This window comes from Argiope bruennichi, chromosome 10, assembly GCF_947563725.1.
Source record: "Argiope bruennichi chromosome 10, qqArgBrue1.1, whole genome shotgun sequence".
NCBI classification, from domain to species: Eukaryota; Metazoa; Arthropoda; class Arachnida; order Araneae; family Araneidae; genus Argiope; species Argiope bruennichi.
Window position 1 is genome coordinate 115,036,876 of NC_079160.1, and position 17,863 is coordinate 115,054,738.

At 29.1% G+C, this 17,863-nt stretch overlaps 1 protein-coding gene across 3 annotated transcripts in view; it reads left to right on the forward strand.

Annotated features, from left to right (window-relative positions):
• The window catches only part of LOC129989274 (A disintegrin and metalloproteinase with thrombospondin motifs like), a 103,852-nt gene that overhangs the window by 19,685 nt on the left and 66,304 nt on the right, over positions 1-17,863 (forward strand). Inside the window, exon 2 of one of the 3 annotated variants that reach the window (XM_056097686.1) lies at positions 9,525-9,615. The exons of 1 other annotated variant lie outside the window; for it this stretch is intronic. The gene's annotated coding sequence lies outside the window, so the exon portion shown is untranslated. Of the gene's footprint in view, positions 1-9,524; positions 9,616-14,216; positions 15,103-17,863 lie in introns of those variants that run through there. One more of the 3 variants, XM_056097687.1, reaches the window with a different exon arrangement.

The window sequence follows — 17,863 nt, forward strand, 5'->3', positions numbered from 1 at the left end:
AAGATTTAATAGCGTTCACGAAGATGGAAAAGAATGTGATGCTATCAGCTAAAAATGCTATGAAAGTTTCACAGCGAGTGAAAGATTAAAAGGATTACTGCCATTTCTTAAGTACAATTAACTTAAAAACAATAATTTCTTAAGACTGAGTTGCATTGGTTCACTTATTTCTTTTAATAGGTAAAATGGGAGATGAAGAAACGGACTTAATGATGTTATCTTTCTTCAACTTATCAAGCCGAAGTCAAGATTGTGTCGTAATTTTTTTCCCCTATTCTGAGGTTTTAGAAATTTTAAGCCTCATAAATTTTGCAACAGAAATTTCAAAAATTAATTTTAAAAAGTTAATTTCTATACAGGCTCTTTTCATTTTTTCATATATGAAGATAATGTATTGGAATCGTCAAATAAATAAATAAATAAAAATTTGAAAAAAAAATTCGAGATTTGAACGAATCTCCATGTTTCACAATTTCATAAATCCCTAAAACATGTTTTTGGAATTATATATATCTGATAACTGAAAAACGCTTGATAGGTGAAATTTGGTACTTGATTACTGCATCAATATTTTAGATAATTATCATATTTTGAATATAAGAAAATATAATAACTGCAAAACGAAGAGAGCTAGACTGATGACATTTTTCACACAGATTTAGCATTTAGAATGTAGATCGTATCGAATTTAGAATTAAATCTGTCAAGAGATAGACCTCTGTCATTATTTATATGTTGCATGCATACAAATGTGATAGTAGGTACGAAAACGTAAAAGCTTAGGTAAATGAAATTTTGTTTACAGTTTAGCATCTAAACAGTTGATTCTTATAAAATTTAGAATCACATCCATTAAAGGATCGACTACCTTCCGGTCTGTACTTTCACAAGCACGCGTTAATTCAAAAACGTAATGACGTAAATATACAAAGTTTGTTGCGGGATTTTGTGTTGGAAATCTATGTTTCAATCGGCCTGGAAAGAGGTTCTCATCATACATATTCTGTTTTTTGTCTTTGTTTTTTTGGTATTTGTATATTAATCACATTCCTAGGATTAAACACTAAAAGAACCACTAAATATTGCGGTTCTTTTTAACTATTAGTCGCCAATGCAATGCGATTAATAAGACATAAGTACATTTATTTGACAGTTTGCTAGAAAGTTTCGGAGAGACTATTTGTCAGTTTTCAATTTAGGTTTTTCTTTTATGCATTTAATTACATTTGTAATTAGTAACATTAGTAATGCATTTGAGAACATTAATTTGGGATAAAATTTAATGAAAGGTGTTAAAGTGGATACATGTTATGATTTTTTATACAGATAGCATGCTACATTTGCACATATTAAATTACAGAACCATATTGTATTATCTAAGTTTAAAAAAGAGTATATTATTGAAAAATGTACGGTACCATCCAGAATATTATAACTCATTTGCATGCAATGATGGTAAGGAAAAAAATCTGCATTATATATATATATATATATATATATATATATATATATATATATATATATATATATATATATATATATATATATATATATATATATATATATATATATAATGCTGTTTTTATATATATATAAACACTTCAGTTTTGATTTTTACCGAGTTATAAATACAACAACAATAACAAAAATTTTTTTCAATGTTCATAGGCTTACATATTAATATGTTTTTTTTAAGTTGCAGCAAGAATATAATTAAATAAATTGATTTGAAATCATAATTATTTATGAAACGATTTCAATTACACCAACACACTACACATGCTGTGTAGGAAATATTCCAAGTTATCAGTGAATATTCACGATGTGATCAACCACGTTGTTAAACGTGACAAATTTGAAAAAAAAAAAAAAAAAAAAAAAAAAAAAAAAAACATGCACGAAAGTTTTATAAAAATATTATTAAATTCCAGTTTTTTTTTTTTTTTTTTTTTTTTTTAAAAAAGGGTACTTGTGCGGTCTAAAATTCATTTCAAATTTGAAATTTTTAAAATTGATTTGAATCTACAATCTATTACCATTAATGTTTGGCATCAATTTCATCTTGAATTGATGATAGTGATAAGATATTGTTTCGAAAATTTGAATCGCCAACATTTGTAGATATTTTTGCGACTTTCTTCTTCTTTCTTTCTTTATTTATTTATTTTTTGCATTCCTTCTTGGAGTTCTAAAACAATTTTTTTTCTTGATTTTGATTTCATTTTTTCGTCAGATTTCTTCAAGTAAATTTCGAAAATCCTATTCTTTTATTTTGATTAAATTTGCGTATAACATAATGTTTTATTATTCTTATTTTTGAATCTGTATTAGCATCCCAAAATAGGGTAATAATAACTCGTTATAATTATATTATAATTTTGAATTAAATGATGCATACATGCATGTTAAAATAGCGACACTAAGTGTCATTGCATAATAGCTTCTTATTCAATATCTTTTTCTCTCACAATCAAAATGTTCTAATTAAGAAAAGGAAATGCCATCTATATACCATTATAAACAATTCAAAAACATCTTCTGCTAGAAGAAACCTCTCTAATTGTTTACAATCCATCAACAGCATAAAAGATATTGTTTACCATTCATACTTTACACTTTGTTCCTATTATGGTTGTTGCTTCAAATTTTTCCAATTAATAAGAAGGAAAGTCCGAAATTAATTGCAAGCAGTCACAACCGCGCTGGAAAGAACAAAGAGTTCCATAAAGGTTTGTCACTCTGGAGACCGAAAGACAGTTTATTGAACTATAAAAACGCTGGCCCTTTCCTTGTGGGAAAGAAAGGGAACGTAAAAGTGCGCGTCCGGGCGTGAATTTTCCTAGCGGGGCGTTTGCGGGGGCTGTAAAATAAGAGCTCGCGTCACTCCTCGCTTGATACCCATCTTCTACGGTTGGCGAAGCGCACGCATTAGGCTCAGGTGCTAAATATAATATTAGAGGGAAAGCACAGAAGGATGGTGGGCTTAGATGGATGGCGCTTTAATGACCGCAATTAAGGAAAATTTGTACTTTCACCAGAAAGAGGGAAGTAAAAGATGCATCGAATTTACTTGCTGACAAACTAAATTGCATACTAATGAATTGGCTCCACGGTTATGTGTTCATTTTTTTAAATCATTATATATTCCAAAATGGCATGGAATCACAAGCTATGGCTGAAATTTACGGTTTTATCATTTGTGTTTAAAACTACCAACAACTCTTTGATTATAATTCAAGCATTTGAGAGCTGTGAAATGCTATCACGTTCATCATGTTTTGTGCGATAATGCATAATGCCACGATGATCTCGCTGATGATTGTTGCTTCATTTTTTGCATATAGCAACAATTCTATTACGCTTATCATGTGTTGTGTGAATGTGCGTAAAGCCATAATGATCTCGCTGCTGCTTGATGCTGAAATTTTCGCATTGATTGAGAGCAGCTGTATTCATATTAATTGTGGTTTTTATTTATATCATTCAATTGTTGTTTTTAATAAGACTATCATTTGCTTCGAGCATTATTGAGGCTATAGTAAAGGAATAGTTAGCAATCAAATATACCACAGAAAGACTGTCAAAAACCAAAATGTTTTCTTTAGAACAATTGCAGGCCTAATCTTGCGACAGTGTGAGTCATGCAATAAAAAAATGGGAAGGGGGGGGGTTGTAATGGAATTATGTAATCCATCTTCATTTTCGCTATATGTAAAAATGAATTCCTTTGTGCCACAAAACTCTCTTATAATATTTGAGAATAAAAAATATTTTTGCTGGCAAAATTTACTTTCTAGGTTATAATCACAACCATTTCTATTATTTTCCAAAAGAAAAAAAAAACCCACACACAGGAAAACTATGCGTTTTATTCTGCACTTTTAGCATATATACAAGACAATTCCATAGCACTCAAAGAGTTAAAGGATTTAATTAATTTTTTAATAAACAAAATGTATGCGAAACTGTAACTGAATACGGTGAAAGTCAACTACGACATAAATCGTGAATATTAGATTTCTTCAATATAATCCGGCTTGACAGCATATTAAACAAATTCGTAAAAATTAAGAGCAAAGAATGATATCATTTTTCATAAATTGCATGCATTTTTTGAAAAAGGAAAACATGCATAAAACTAGAATAGTGCCCAATTAGATAGCAGTATCATTGATTTTTTTCCCCAAAGAAAAGCAAAAACCAGAATGTTAATTTTTAGAAAGCAAAATATGCTGTAATTACTAAAAAATAATACGCACTATCTTACGTAAAAATTAATGACTTTTAAAACTTTATTAGTGGGTAACATGACATTTCTCAAATCTTACTACGAATGCTCCGATAATCTGATATGTTATTAAAAAACTGTCAAAAGTACTGTTACGAAAATTCATATCTCGTTCCTCTCGCTAGTTTTCTCACTCTGCATAGTCAAGGAAAGGACATAAAGTTATGTCAACCGTTAAAGAAACATTTCTCAGATATGTTGGATGTGATTATGCTGGTATGTTGGTGATTTAGAAAGCAGTGTTTTAAGAATTCATATTTTTCTGTAATGAATTGATTGCATGATTTAGAATTTCTGTACTTTCATTTTGGAAACCAAATTATGTTTGTATATACTCTTAATCACCGTAGGAAAATCTATTCGAATATCAACAACATTTCATATTTTCTCTAATATTCTGGTATTACTATACTTATTCTGAATAGGAAGAGATATCAGAAGTCTTGTTTTTGATGTCCTCTTTGCGTAGCGGTTCTAGATTCTAAAGCAGAAAGACACTAACACAGAATTTGTCTTGTATATTAAACAAATATATCACTACTGGGCTTTGATAAAATTGCTTATTTAATTGATTGGATAACTACGCCGTTAGTTTAAACAAACGAATAAATTTATTAGAACTTACAGTAACACGAGACTGAGAATTTACTCAACACTGATAACCCCCGGGAGGGGCACCTCGAAATGAGGATGATGGCTGACTTACCCAACACTGATAGGGCTCGGATTTTATACACATATAGGATGTTCGAGAGCAACCTAATTTGAATATTGAAGAAAGATCTAGAACATCCCAGATCTGAGACAAACAATAGATAACATTGTAGTTAACCGAATTCTTGTCTTTGGATAAAACATCGTGGCTGGGATTCGAACCATGGACGAACCAATGAGAAATTAGCCATTCAGCCAATTAAGCCACGGGGATTGCTGTTTGCAATGATTTGCGCGGTTACATAACAATATGTGGCGCTTTTATCTGCAAATACTTTCGTAAATCTTTTATCTGCTGATGTACTCTCATCATCTTTTATCTGCAGATGTACTCACAAACATAATATGTCGTACCTTTATCTGCAAAAGTACTCTTTCAAACTGAGGAGAATGCTTATAAAAACATTAGGATGCTACTATTGAGAATATATAGTTTTTTAATAGTCCGACAATGCACCAGTCTTTCTCATACTTATTCGTATTTAGCGGAAGTAAATGAAGAAGGTTAAAGTAAAAAGTCTTTACAGGTATCTTGGCGCGACATAAATAATAGGTTGCTGCTCAGAATTGGAAATGTTTGTTTATAGTATTTATTGTATGTAGTACAATTTTTTATATTTTGATCAATAAATATAAGTTTTACTACAATAAATCGTTTCCCTTTTTGAATTAAGCTCAGCTGATCCGGCAGTCTAAAATCTGCCTGAAAACTAACTGAAAGTACTGTAGTGCGATTTGCTTGCATGACAGGTTTCCTTAAAAAAACAGCTATAATTTTTTTGATTTCTTTTTTTAATTTTGCGAAACGATTATTTTCTTTGTATGCATTTTCCCTTCTAAGCGACGAGAAGAAAATCAATCCCTTGTGCTTTCATAAACTCATTGTGTTGGGTCTCCATAAGACTTCCTCTTCCTCTCATCCATAGGGAATCGATTTTCAAAAGAATGAAAAGAGCGGTTTACTTCTTTTAATCTCACAGAAAGAAAGTTTCATCCTTGACTTGAATTATATAATTAAGCTTAAAGATATCATCGCTTCTTTCAATGATATTAAAAGAGGTTCTTTTTTACAAGCTGTGATGTCTGAGATAGTTTCACCATCTGCAGTATCTGTTTCGTCACTTCGGACGTTTCTTAATTCTTATTATCTAACCCATCTCTAGAGAAGTTAATTAAAATAAATTTGCTTCTGTTACGAGTTTTGGAGCGAAGTTTTTAACATAATGTTACTATTACGGTACAAAAAGTTTAAAATAAAAAGTATGAACCAACGCAATATTTCCATTAAATCATTAGACTTTAAAAAAAGTCCCATAAATTTATGCACTGAAAGTGAATGGAGAAATTAAAATATTTATTATGATTTCTTCAAAAAGTACTCTGCCAGCAATGGTGATAGAATTTGAATTTAGTCACGGAGCGCCTTATTCACGCAGTGAAAGTGCATGAATAAGCTATCTAACATCTAAAGGTATGCTTTTTATGCTGTTGTGTAAGCAATGTTTATTATAAAATGCGTTTATTAAACAAATTAGAAATAAATACTAAGTTTAAATTGCAAAATAATTAATAAAATGGAATAAAAACGAACGAAATGACGAATCCGACCTGGAATTTTATCAAGGGTCACCCTTAGGGGCATGCATTCAAATCAAGAATTTTTTCTGTGAAGGGTTTGACTTTTGTCCAAGTTTTGATCCATAGAGACCCAAATATCAAAGAAATTTAAGCGTTTTTTTTGAAGATAAGAATTAATATGAATAAAGCAATGATTTTAAAATTAGACAATAAAAAATATCATTTCAAAATTCAAATCCAAGCAAAACCACAATAAAATATTATTTTTTTATATATTTTTTATTTTTTTGTGATTCAAGCTTAACATTTAATTCTAATTTGTTAAAGTCCATTTGTGTTTTAAATGTAGCAGCAGTGGAGCGCTTTAAATGCAATGTATCTTCCTTTTAATCGTTTTGACTCAGGAAATATTTACTTTATAAGTCAAATTCATAAATATTGCTTTAATTTTATGGTTTATATTTTTATTAATTCACTTTCTTCTCTGTCTGTTTGCCTATTCTGTACAAATTTTACAATCGATTGTAAACCAATTTTCTGATGAACTGGAGGCTTGGAAATTTAAACATAGTTTAGAACAAGATGACAATGCAGTATAAACTTGTTTTCTTGTATGCCTGTTTGTTTGGTACAGATTTTTGCAATCGATTAAGAACTTTTATTCCTGACAAATGGCGCCATGCCAAGTCATTAGCTCATTGGGAAGTTAGTTTAAAATCAATTATAATTTCACAATCATAAGAATAAAAAACAATAAAATAATGATTCAAATTTTTTTAAAAATTATTATATCACGTTTTTAAAACGGGCTACTTCTAGTTCTATATAGATTCCTAACTTCATACCGATTGCCTTGAAAATTTGTAATTGTGTATTTTTAAATTTCACAATGACAAATGAATTCTTCAGATATATCAATTTTATTTCCACACATGTTTTCACTCATTTCAATAAAATTTTAAAAATATCTTTACGTTTGTTTTACAGCAGATTATTTTTTAAAAATTTTGTTATTGTGTTTATACATCGAGCATTGAAACGATATTGTTACGATTTTTTAATGTTATTCCCCATTGAAATTAGTTTCATGGTAAGGAAGAAACGTAAATACCAATGAATATGACTTGATTCAATTTATTTTCATTTTTACAAAACTATTTTTATTGACAACAATATGAGATTTCAAGTTATCTAGTCATTATATGTTACGAATATTGAAGCATTATATATGAATATTGAAGAACAGTAAGCCTATCATTATAAATTATAATTTTCGTTATTGTGACAGAAAATACATTTATAGAATGTCACTAATCTCGTTTTCAGATACATTGCTTATTATAATTTTCGTTATTTTCAAAGGACAAAGCTTGCCGAGCAACTTGCAGTACACAATGTCGTTACACATAGGGATTTTTTCCCTTCTTTATAATGATAATTTAAATTATTAAATAAAATGTTGATGGAGAGTATTTCAAATTTATCTTCTTGTCTTTCGGAATAACCTTGCATACAAATTTACCTTAACCTTAAATACTTATTAAGCTGAAACTTGAAGCATTTGTTGATCAGGCATCAAGGAGAACCAACTTTTTGATGCATAAATCATGAAAGACAGGTTTAAGGAAAAGTAGATACATATCTGTAATACTTTCTCGTGAATTTAACCTGTTAAGCGATACCAAAGGATTATAACTCGGATGTAACTTTAGAAAAAGAGATAATACAATAAAAAATGATTTATGATGCATATATAATGAAACTTGTATAATCTTTTAATTTATCGTACTTTTTTCACACTTAGGCGCACACTTCCTCATCTTCCCTTGTGAGATTAAAAGTTTAAAATTTACCCTTGGAGTTAAATTTAAAAAGACTTAAAATTGAAGAATATGATATAGCAAGGTTCAATTTGTTTATCTCTTGTTATTTAATTATTGCAGAATTTAATACAGTTAATGTATAGCTGAAATTAGAAGCTTCATGACACAATAAATCTTTTCTTTTTATTTGACAACATAAACATTTTTTTTGTAAGTGATATTTGTAAAAAAAAAATTGTATTAATAGGAAATCATCTCAATATTGTTCTTATAATTGAATCCTATGTAATTGCAATTTCAGTTTTGTTAAAATATTTTGTCAAATATTTAATTTAAAATCTTACTTTATATTAAACTGTTAAAAATTGCCCCGAAAATGAAGTCACATTACGTAGTGCTACAGAGTTAAGAAAACTAACTCACATCCAAGCAATTTCTGCGAATGTGAAAATTTAACATATAATTAAATTTATATAAGTTTAAGGAGATTAAAAAATAATATCAGTAATAAAATTTCAAGAATAGCATCATGAGACTTTTAAACAAGATGTCTACTTGAACGTTATTCTTGATTTTTTTTTTTTTTTTGAGAAAATACAAGTAAATATAAAATTTGGTTTTGTTGAGGATAAATAGTATCGTTTACAAATCAGTTTTTAAATAAATTTAAATATAAAATATGCATAAAACTAAAGAAATCTTCTGATTTTCGGCTGTACTGATATATTCGATATTTACATGAAAATATTAAAGTTCAATAAATATATTCCAGTGAAGCCTTGAAAGCCATGAGAATGAGACATTAAACTTTCAAAAAAAATTTTCATGGTATCAGTTCAACTTAAATATGAATAAAATATTATTGCAAATAAATTCACTATCTAAGAATATTGAAATGAATTGGAAACACAAATTTTAAATAATTTTATTGGAGTTTCTCAAAAAAATTAATTCTTTTGAATGATTTCGTTAAAACTTGTCCTTCACAAAAGACAATATAATATTGAAATGAATGTTACTAAATTCTACGTATCATTTTAATGCAAGTATTTAGTATTTATTTTTGAATTGTTTCAAGGTAAATAACCGTATTGACTAATGTTAAGCCTTTTGTATACTAGGAATGTTCTCGATGACATAGTGCTACAGTCACAACTCAATGCATTTTTGAATATTAGCAAAACGGCGGAAAACCAATCAGTGTGAAGGAAGGTAAGAGCCTCTTTATTCATTAAAGCCGAACGATTCTCATTAAGGCAATCCTAGAATTATCGACACTTCTTGGAGAGAATTTACAAAGCTGTTAGAACAAGGCATTTCCCAGAGTTTTGAAAAAGCAAGGGAAAGTGAAGGTCGTTCACTTATAAATATGGAATAAACACCTTCAATGCATATTTGACAACTATAAGTCAATTGAACTTCACTAAGTAGAGTTAAACGAATGAATAATTGTATTTCTAATTATTTTAACCGCATTCATACCTTTAAAGTGAGAAACTTCACGTACATTAGCAGACATTTTATTTATTAAACTAGGCGCTTTTTGAGACCGGATGGTTCACCAGAATTAATGATTGCTAAAAATTACAATTAAATATTAGCTTTTACAGTAAAATATTCTTAACACCCAAAATTTGAGAGATAAGTTGCTTATATCATGTTATTAACCTTATGCCATTTTGTTCATTCTGTTATGCATTTCCCTAATTTTCTATTCGTATCTTCATACATTCAATTACATGCCTGTGAAGAGCAGTGGTATTTAAAAATGGAAGTACTTCACTATTCGTTTGACCATTGCATGGTTCTGAAATTAAATCTTGAATGTAAAAATAATAAAACTTCTCTAATTTTTATTAAAAGTACATCTTGCACTAAAAGCTATTCAATATGAAAAAGTAAGCCAAATCTCGTATCTTCTATATGAAGATTGATGTTTATTAACAGTGAGGAAAAGTTATAAGAATGAAAGCGATTTGAATTTCACTTCAACAGTAAAATATATTTTATAAAATATATTTTAATGATTATTATATTATTATTTGATTATTATTATTGATATTATATTATTATTATTATTATATTATTATTGATATTATATTATTATTATTATTATATTATTATTGATATATTATTTGATTTTTAAAAAAAAATCAATTAAACATTTAAAAAAGAAATTATGTGGCAAAAAAATGCGTTATGCGGCAAAAAAATGCGTTATGCGGCAAAAAATGCGTTATGCGGCAAAATGCAAACATTTTGCATAATTTTTAATTAATCAAAATCTTAATTAAAATTTCAAAATCATTGCCCCAATGCACACATTCTCCCACTCCAAAATATATACGATAGGGTAGAAATAAGCAAAGAAAAAAAATTTATAAACAATAATAAAAAATTTTATTCATGACAATATGAAACAGAAATGAAAGTATTACCAATTTTAAACATAACTGCCATTCATGTTGAGGCATTTTTCCCAGGGCTGGATTAGTTTGAAAATTTCGGTCTCATAGATGCCATCATCCCGCCTTGCTAAGCTTCAAGGACTGGGATGGAAGTTATAGAGCACCCATCATACAGTCCTAGACTTAGCATTCCCAAATTTTCATCTCTTTGAATCCATGAGGAAATTCCTCGCCTGTCAAAAGTTTGAGACAGATGTCAGCTTCATACGGGCCGACTGCATTCTATGAAACCTGGATTTTCAAACAGATCCAGCACTGGGATAAATGCCTAAACACGAATGGCAGTAATGCTGAAAACTGGTAATACTTCCATTTCCGTTTCATATTGTCATTATACAGATATGAAGAATCAATATATATACTGGCATCATTTAGATATAAATAAGGTTTAGTGCGTTACAAATTTTAAAAAATTCAAGCCTTTGTAATAAATCAAAAAAAAATTTCAATTTTTATTGCTATCATATATCCAGTAAAATTAAAAATTTGAAACTCGTTTCGGATTTAAAGGCTCATGAATTGTTTATTTCTTTATCAATAATTTAATAAATCAGTAATAAATAACTTTAAATTAATAATATATGGTATTAATTATTTTATAGTGTGAAGCTGTTGAGTATAAATATATTAAATTCAGTAATTAGTTTCATTAAAGCGAAATAGTTTAAATTTTTATATAGATATCTTATTTATATCAGAATTGATGCTGTTTCGATTTAGTGAAATTACATATTGAAATCCTCATTTGGAACATTTTAAAGATAAATCTTAAATTATTGATTATCTATTATTAAAATATCTTCAAATAAGAATTAAAACATAGGTGCTTTAAGAGTTGGAGTTAAGAATCCAAAACTTTTAATTTTTTGATTGTATAAAAAGTCAGAGCATGTCCACTTACAACTGGGCAGTAAAAGACAACCTTTTAAATAATCGAATCTAAAATGTAACCGGGTATATTTCGTAGAGGGGTTAAAAGTGGTAGTCTTTTTTCGTGCACGCTTTAGAGTCTATCGTGTTGTGCATCGCAATCACGAAAGGTTTCAACATTTATTCGATATACACTACAATCCCTAAGCAATGATGAATTTATTGCATTAAAAAGGGAGAGGGCCTCAAAACAGTATTCTGCTTATAACCTTATATTGTTAAAATTCATTACTGGTTAAAAGATTATAAATATGAGGCGTAACTATTTATTTATTTAGTGTTCAGATAAATGCATGCCTTTAAATGGATTATTAATAATTTTTCAAGTAAAATGCCGATTGACTCCATATACTAGAATAAAAAAAAGGGCCATTTTTCAATTCCTACTATTAACTCATACTCTCTATATATATTATATCTTGTTCAAATTTTCAATCGTTAATAAAATATTTTTTATTCCTCCACTCAAGTTCAAATACATTTTTTTAAAACTTGTAGTGGATGACACTTGATGTAAATGCAGTTTTAAAAAATATTAATTAATTAATTAAATTTGTCCAGTAATTTCTATTTGGTTGCCAAAGTTGCCAAATCCGTCACCATGTTGCCAAAAGGTCGCCAAGTCGTCAAACTCAATCTTACCACTTAATATTGTAATTCTGTCATATGTATATTAATTGTAATTATTTAATAAAAAGTAACTAAAATATTTTTTTTGACCTAAGTAGAATTGACTTAAAAATCTTATTTTATATATATTACTTGTTATTTTTGAGGGAAGAGAAATTTAGAATTTAAGGAAACAAATTAGACGGAAATTTGTTTAAATTAAAATATATATATATATATTAAATACAGTGTAGATTAATGACAAAAAATAGATTAGTGACAAATTAAAATAAAATATAAACTTTAAACTGTTCCGATATCAAATTTACGAATAACTTTTTCTTTATACACCTCGCAACCTAGTTCTAAAGATGTTATAACAGATTTCCAGATACAAAGAATCAGAATAATTCGAATATTTTTAATTCTATTTCATCATTATTTCAATTTTTTTGGAGTCTAGAACTTTCTATTTGCAATGCCAAAACGTCGTCTTTCATTCGAATTCATCCTGTTTGATTAGAATTAAAGATGATATAAAAGAAAAATATTTTAATTTCTGGCATATTTTTTATAACTAAATATATCTTTGCCTTGTGTCTCATTCTGTCTCTTTTATTTTACACGGCAGTGGATTTAATGAATAAATAAATAAATAATTTGTCAATTTTTAATAGTTTTGAACAGGTGAATTGTATTGTTTATTTTAAAGATTTAAAGTACATTTATAGCATTCAAAACATCGCGTAGTCTCAAATTGTTTCAATTACTTACTTTTTTATTAAAAATATAATCTTTTCCTGAGTGTCAAATCCTTTAATTTAATTATTATTAATCGATTTATTAAAATTTTTTTTTTAATATTTTTTTGTTGGAATTGATAAAAAAAATTTGTTGGCATTTTAAGTTTAAAGATTCTCGCCTTCTTGTATTGTTCTCTTTTTTAAACTCAATTTCTTTTATGAGAAGTTTTGAATAAATAAAAGTTTTACTGAGTCATGTCAGTTTCGAATTCTTCAAGTTCCACTGTAATTTATAAAGACCAACAACCATCCTTATTCATCAAATACATTTTCACCTCGAAGAATGCATCATTAAACACTCTTTTTTCTTTCGTCTCCTTTCCAAACTGGCCAGGAGTCACCTTTGGGAATGCAACTTCCGGACGGAAGAGTTAAAAGTCGCGTTTGTAGGTTTGTAAGCTGTCCTGGTCACTCGATCCAAGTGAAATCTCTCTTTACGAACCACTTTCTTACGGTACATGCCCTTCCTTATCATTACCTACTTCTCGGTTCAGCTGTTCCAGCTTTTCCTTTTACTTTTCTCGAACCGGTTCCCGCCCGACTCTTCGGCCCGCGACACAAACCCAGCACAATCTATCCGCAAACCCCGAACGCACGAGCTCCGCACACTTTTGCCATGGCCCCACTTCTGCGGCTGAAATGTCAACAAGTGGCTGCCTTGCGACACAGGTAATATCAAGTGGGCGACTCCAGCTCGAATTTCTCTTTTTTTGTGTAAGTGGACATTTATCGCTTGTTGGGCTTCGACTAGCCGTATTTGGAAGTGCCTTCATTAATTGTGAATCCATGTTTGTGTGATTTCACTTGGATTGATAGAAAATTGCCTAAGTGCTTCATTTATAGCTATAGATGCAACCTCAACTGAAATATTGATATTTTATATATAAGTGTTAGAATATTGATGTGCGAATAAAAAACTATTTTCAGATGATGGAGCTTAAAATATTTGTAGCTTTTACATAGCTATGTTGCTTATAATAAGAAATAAATTCTTGATTCATAAACTTGAAGCTGATAAGTATCTCTCAAAAGAAATATATACTTGTCATTCCTTTGAAACCATTTTTGAAGATTTTGAGAAGATATGAAACTAAGTGCATGCTTAAGAACAATGAGAGTATGAAATGAAAAAAATTGGCTTTCTTCCATTTATATACTTTTTGTTTCCTTTTCCATGCAAATAAAATTTCTGAATTGGCATGCTAAAATTCATGCAAAACTGAATGCTATTTCTTCTTCAAACTCAATGGTAATCAAGAAGAATTCTCTCAATAGTATTAACAAGACCTGCTATAAATTCTTACATCAGCAAAGAAAATTCCAGAAAACTGAAGAACTGAAATTTCAAGGCTTTTATAGAAGAATAAATAGAGGAAGACATCCTTCCTGATTTATACGGCATTGAAGCTTCATAAAATCAAAACATTCATGACAACCAAGATGAGGTCATTATACCGTACTTATTTTGTATCGATTTCAAGGTGTTGCTAATAATATGGTGATAGAACTAGCTTAAAAGTTCCGTCTGGCGACGATTGCCATTGATACAATTGTTACAGAAATGCTTTCAATGCATCCTCCTTCTATCTGTATCTGGAGGTCAGAATACCGTCCATGACTCGGTCAACCCCAGGCTGTCAATCAGAACATCAGAACTTTCCCTCGGAGGATTCGTTTCGCGCGATAGTCGAAAGCATTGTCTGGAGTCGCCAATTGCGTGGCGTTCTTGGAAACTTCCCCCCTCTTTTGTCTTCGGCTCGGATATCGTTGCATCTAAACATGAACTAATCTTTAATCCCGAGGAGAAAACAAATAGAAGCGTGCTTCTCCTCCAGGAAGCTCCCCGCACGAGAACAAAACCTTCACGATAGACAATGTTTCTGATACAGGTGAGTGAACCCCCCATTCTTTCTGATGTTATTTCTGAAGATTCCCATTCCTTCACATTTTTATTTATTTATTTAATCCAACATGTAGGAAAGTATACTTTTATGGTTTATTTTTATGACCCGTGAGATTTACAGGTTTTGTAATATTTTGCAGAATTATATATTTAACGTTTATAAAACAAATATATTTGTTTGGATAAATAGTTTACCGATGCACCTACTTTATATTTATTTAATGTTTACATTTAATGAAAAATTGGACGTCCACGCCCATTTATTGATTCATTCGTCTCGTTTATTGTAATCCGTCGATGTCGGGATTTTGACCAGACAGCTGTTTAGTGCCGCTGGGTTATGGAGAAGAGGGAAACGCTGAGAGGCAGAATAAAATGTTGTTACTTGCCAAATTAAAAAAGTAGTAAAAAATGCAAATATTAGGAATTAGATAATATTAAACAATTATAAATATTTTGTCATGTATAAATTGTCGGGTTTCTGTCTACCTTATTACGTCTACGTAATTAAAACCATATTAATAAGCACCGTGTGCTTAAATAATATTATGCATACAACACGGGTGATGTGCAGTTATCAGTTATAATAAATAAGTAAATAAGTTAAAAACTAAGGCATGTGGATTTACATAAAATGACTAACTAAAATACAATTGTAACCTAAAGTTAATGGTTGATACATTGACTAAGTTAAAAATGTGTTAAATAAACAAGGAAATTAATTAAGAAATCAGACATATACATTTTCATAAAGTTATTAAAATAATATATTAATCTAAAGTAAATCATTAATAGATTGATAAAGTTAAAAATGTGTTAAATTTAAAAAAAAAGACATATACATTTTTATAAAGTTATTAATGTAAAATGGTAACTTATAATAAATCATTAATGTGTTGATAAAGTTAAATATATATTAAATAAATAAGTAAATAAATTGAAAATAGGGCATACACATTTTTATAAAGTTACTAAAATAAAATATTAACCTAAACATTAATATGTTGATTAAATTAAAAATATGTTATATCAGGAAATCATTGTTAAAGCTCTAAATTATGCTATCAGTAAAATTAAGAGAAATATGCAATTATTTAACCTTCTTTAGATTTCACTTGACTCAAATGTTACCTTCAACTAAAATTTTTTCTAGAACCAAAATTTATAAGATAAAAATTGAAAGTCTAAATTATTTTGTTATTTAAAATTATTTAAACTCTGAAGTGCGTGACTATTGAGAAGTTCAGTATTTGCCCTTATTCTCTAGTATTTTTTTCTATATTAGATTCCTATCTGATTGCAACGGATAAATTATAATTTTAAAAAATGCAAATAAGTAGTTTGTGAATATTGCGTTTTGTTTTAATGTTTTGAGTAGAGTAAATAGATATGTATGCCCATTTCATTATATTGAGTTAAATATTTTTCTTTTGAAAAGGATTGCTGCAAGCGACACTTTTTTTTTGTGTGTGTGTATCAATATATGTCAAACGGTTTTCTGAATTCGTAAAATGATTATAGATATATTGAAACGCATTGAGAGTCTTTTGCTTAGCTAGCTAAATTGAATTTCTTAAACTTCTTTTTTACGATTGGGTCGACTATTTTTTGAATACAAAGGATAAAGTTATATCTCTCTTCTTGTAACTATTGTGGAAATACAAAAGGGCTAGTTAATGTATTATAATTTATATTGAACACAGGCAAGATTACAATCCAAGAATGAAAGTATAGTTTCTAACATATGAAGTGTAGATATAAATTTAGATACCCAAGGTCCATCATTTAATGCTGAGGGGGAGGAATAAAACCTTTATGAAAGAGAATGAGAGAAAATTTTAGGGAGAATACATCCCCTGATTCTTTGATTATAACCTTACATTAAACGATGAAATCTGCAAACTTCGCTTCAATAATTCCCCTCATTTTGTTCATTCTCATTTCTATTAAAATTTTTATTGACATATGTTGTAAATTCTTTCAAAAGAAAGGTCCACTTTCCTATTTCGGTGATTCGGTATTTGACCTAAAAATAAGTGGATATAAATGCAACGCCCTGAATTTAGACACATATCTTGAAGGCCGAGCAAACAGCTTCAGCAAGTTCACTGCTGCGACCGACACTATTGACATTGTAACTAGTAACATTTCATTCGGATTATCCTTTTTTACTTTCTTATATACTTAGTACAGGGTACGTAATGGAATCGTCAAAAAACAGACCTTTTAACATTCTTGTTTAGATCTCCCTGAGTTCGAAAAACACATTTTTGGAAAAAGTCTGTGTACCTATGACAAAGATAATTCAAAAACGCTATGAGGTAGATGGATAAGATTTGGTATACTATCTTTACAGCAAATTAGTCGATTTCGATCCAATTCTGTGTAATATCCATTTAGAGGAAGTCTCTGGCTATTCAAATATAATTTCACATGAAAGCTACAAAATGAAACGAACTAGAGGATAAAATTCGGTACATAGATTTAACATCGATTTTGTAGACACTTATCAAATTTTGAGCTAACTCCAACAAGCGGTTGATTGTTTGTAGGTCTGTATTTTCAGATGCTTGAAAATGCGATAACTCAAACACGATATCACTTAAATATAACAAATGTGCTATGTTATTTTGTGGTTGCTGTAGCAGTTAGAAAATTTAACAAATTTTGGTTTCAATCGGTTGGGGGAAAACTTATGTAAAAAATTCACCTTTTTTGGAGAGTGTGTATGACAGTTTTGCGGTGTC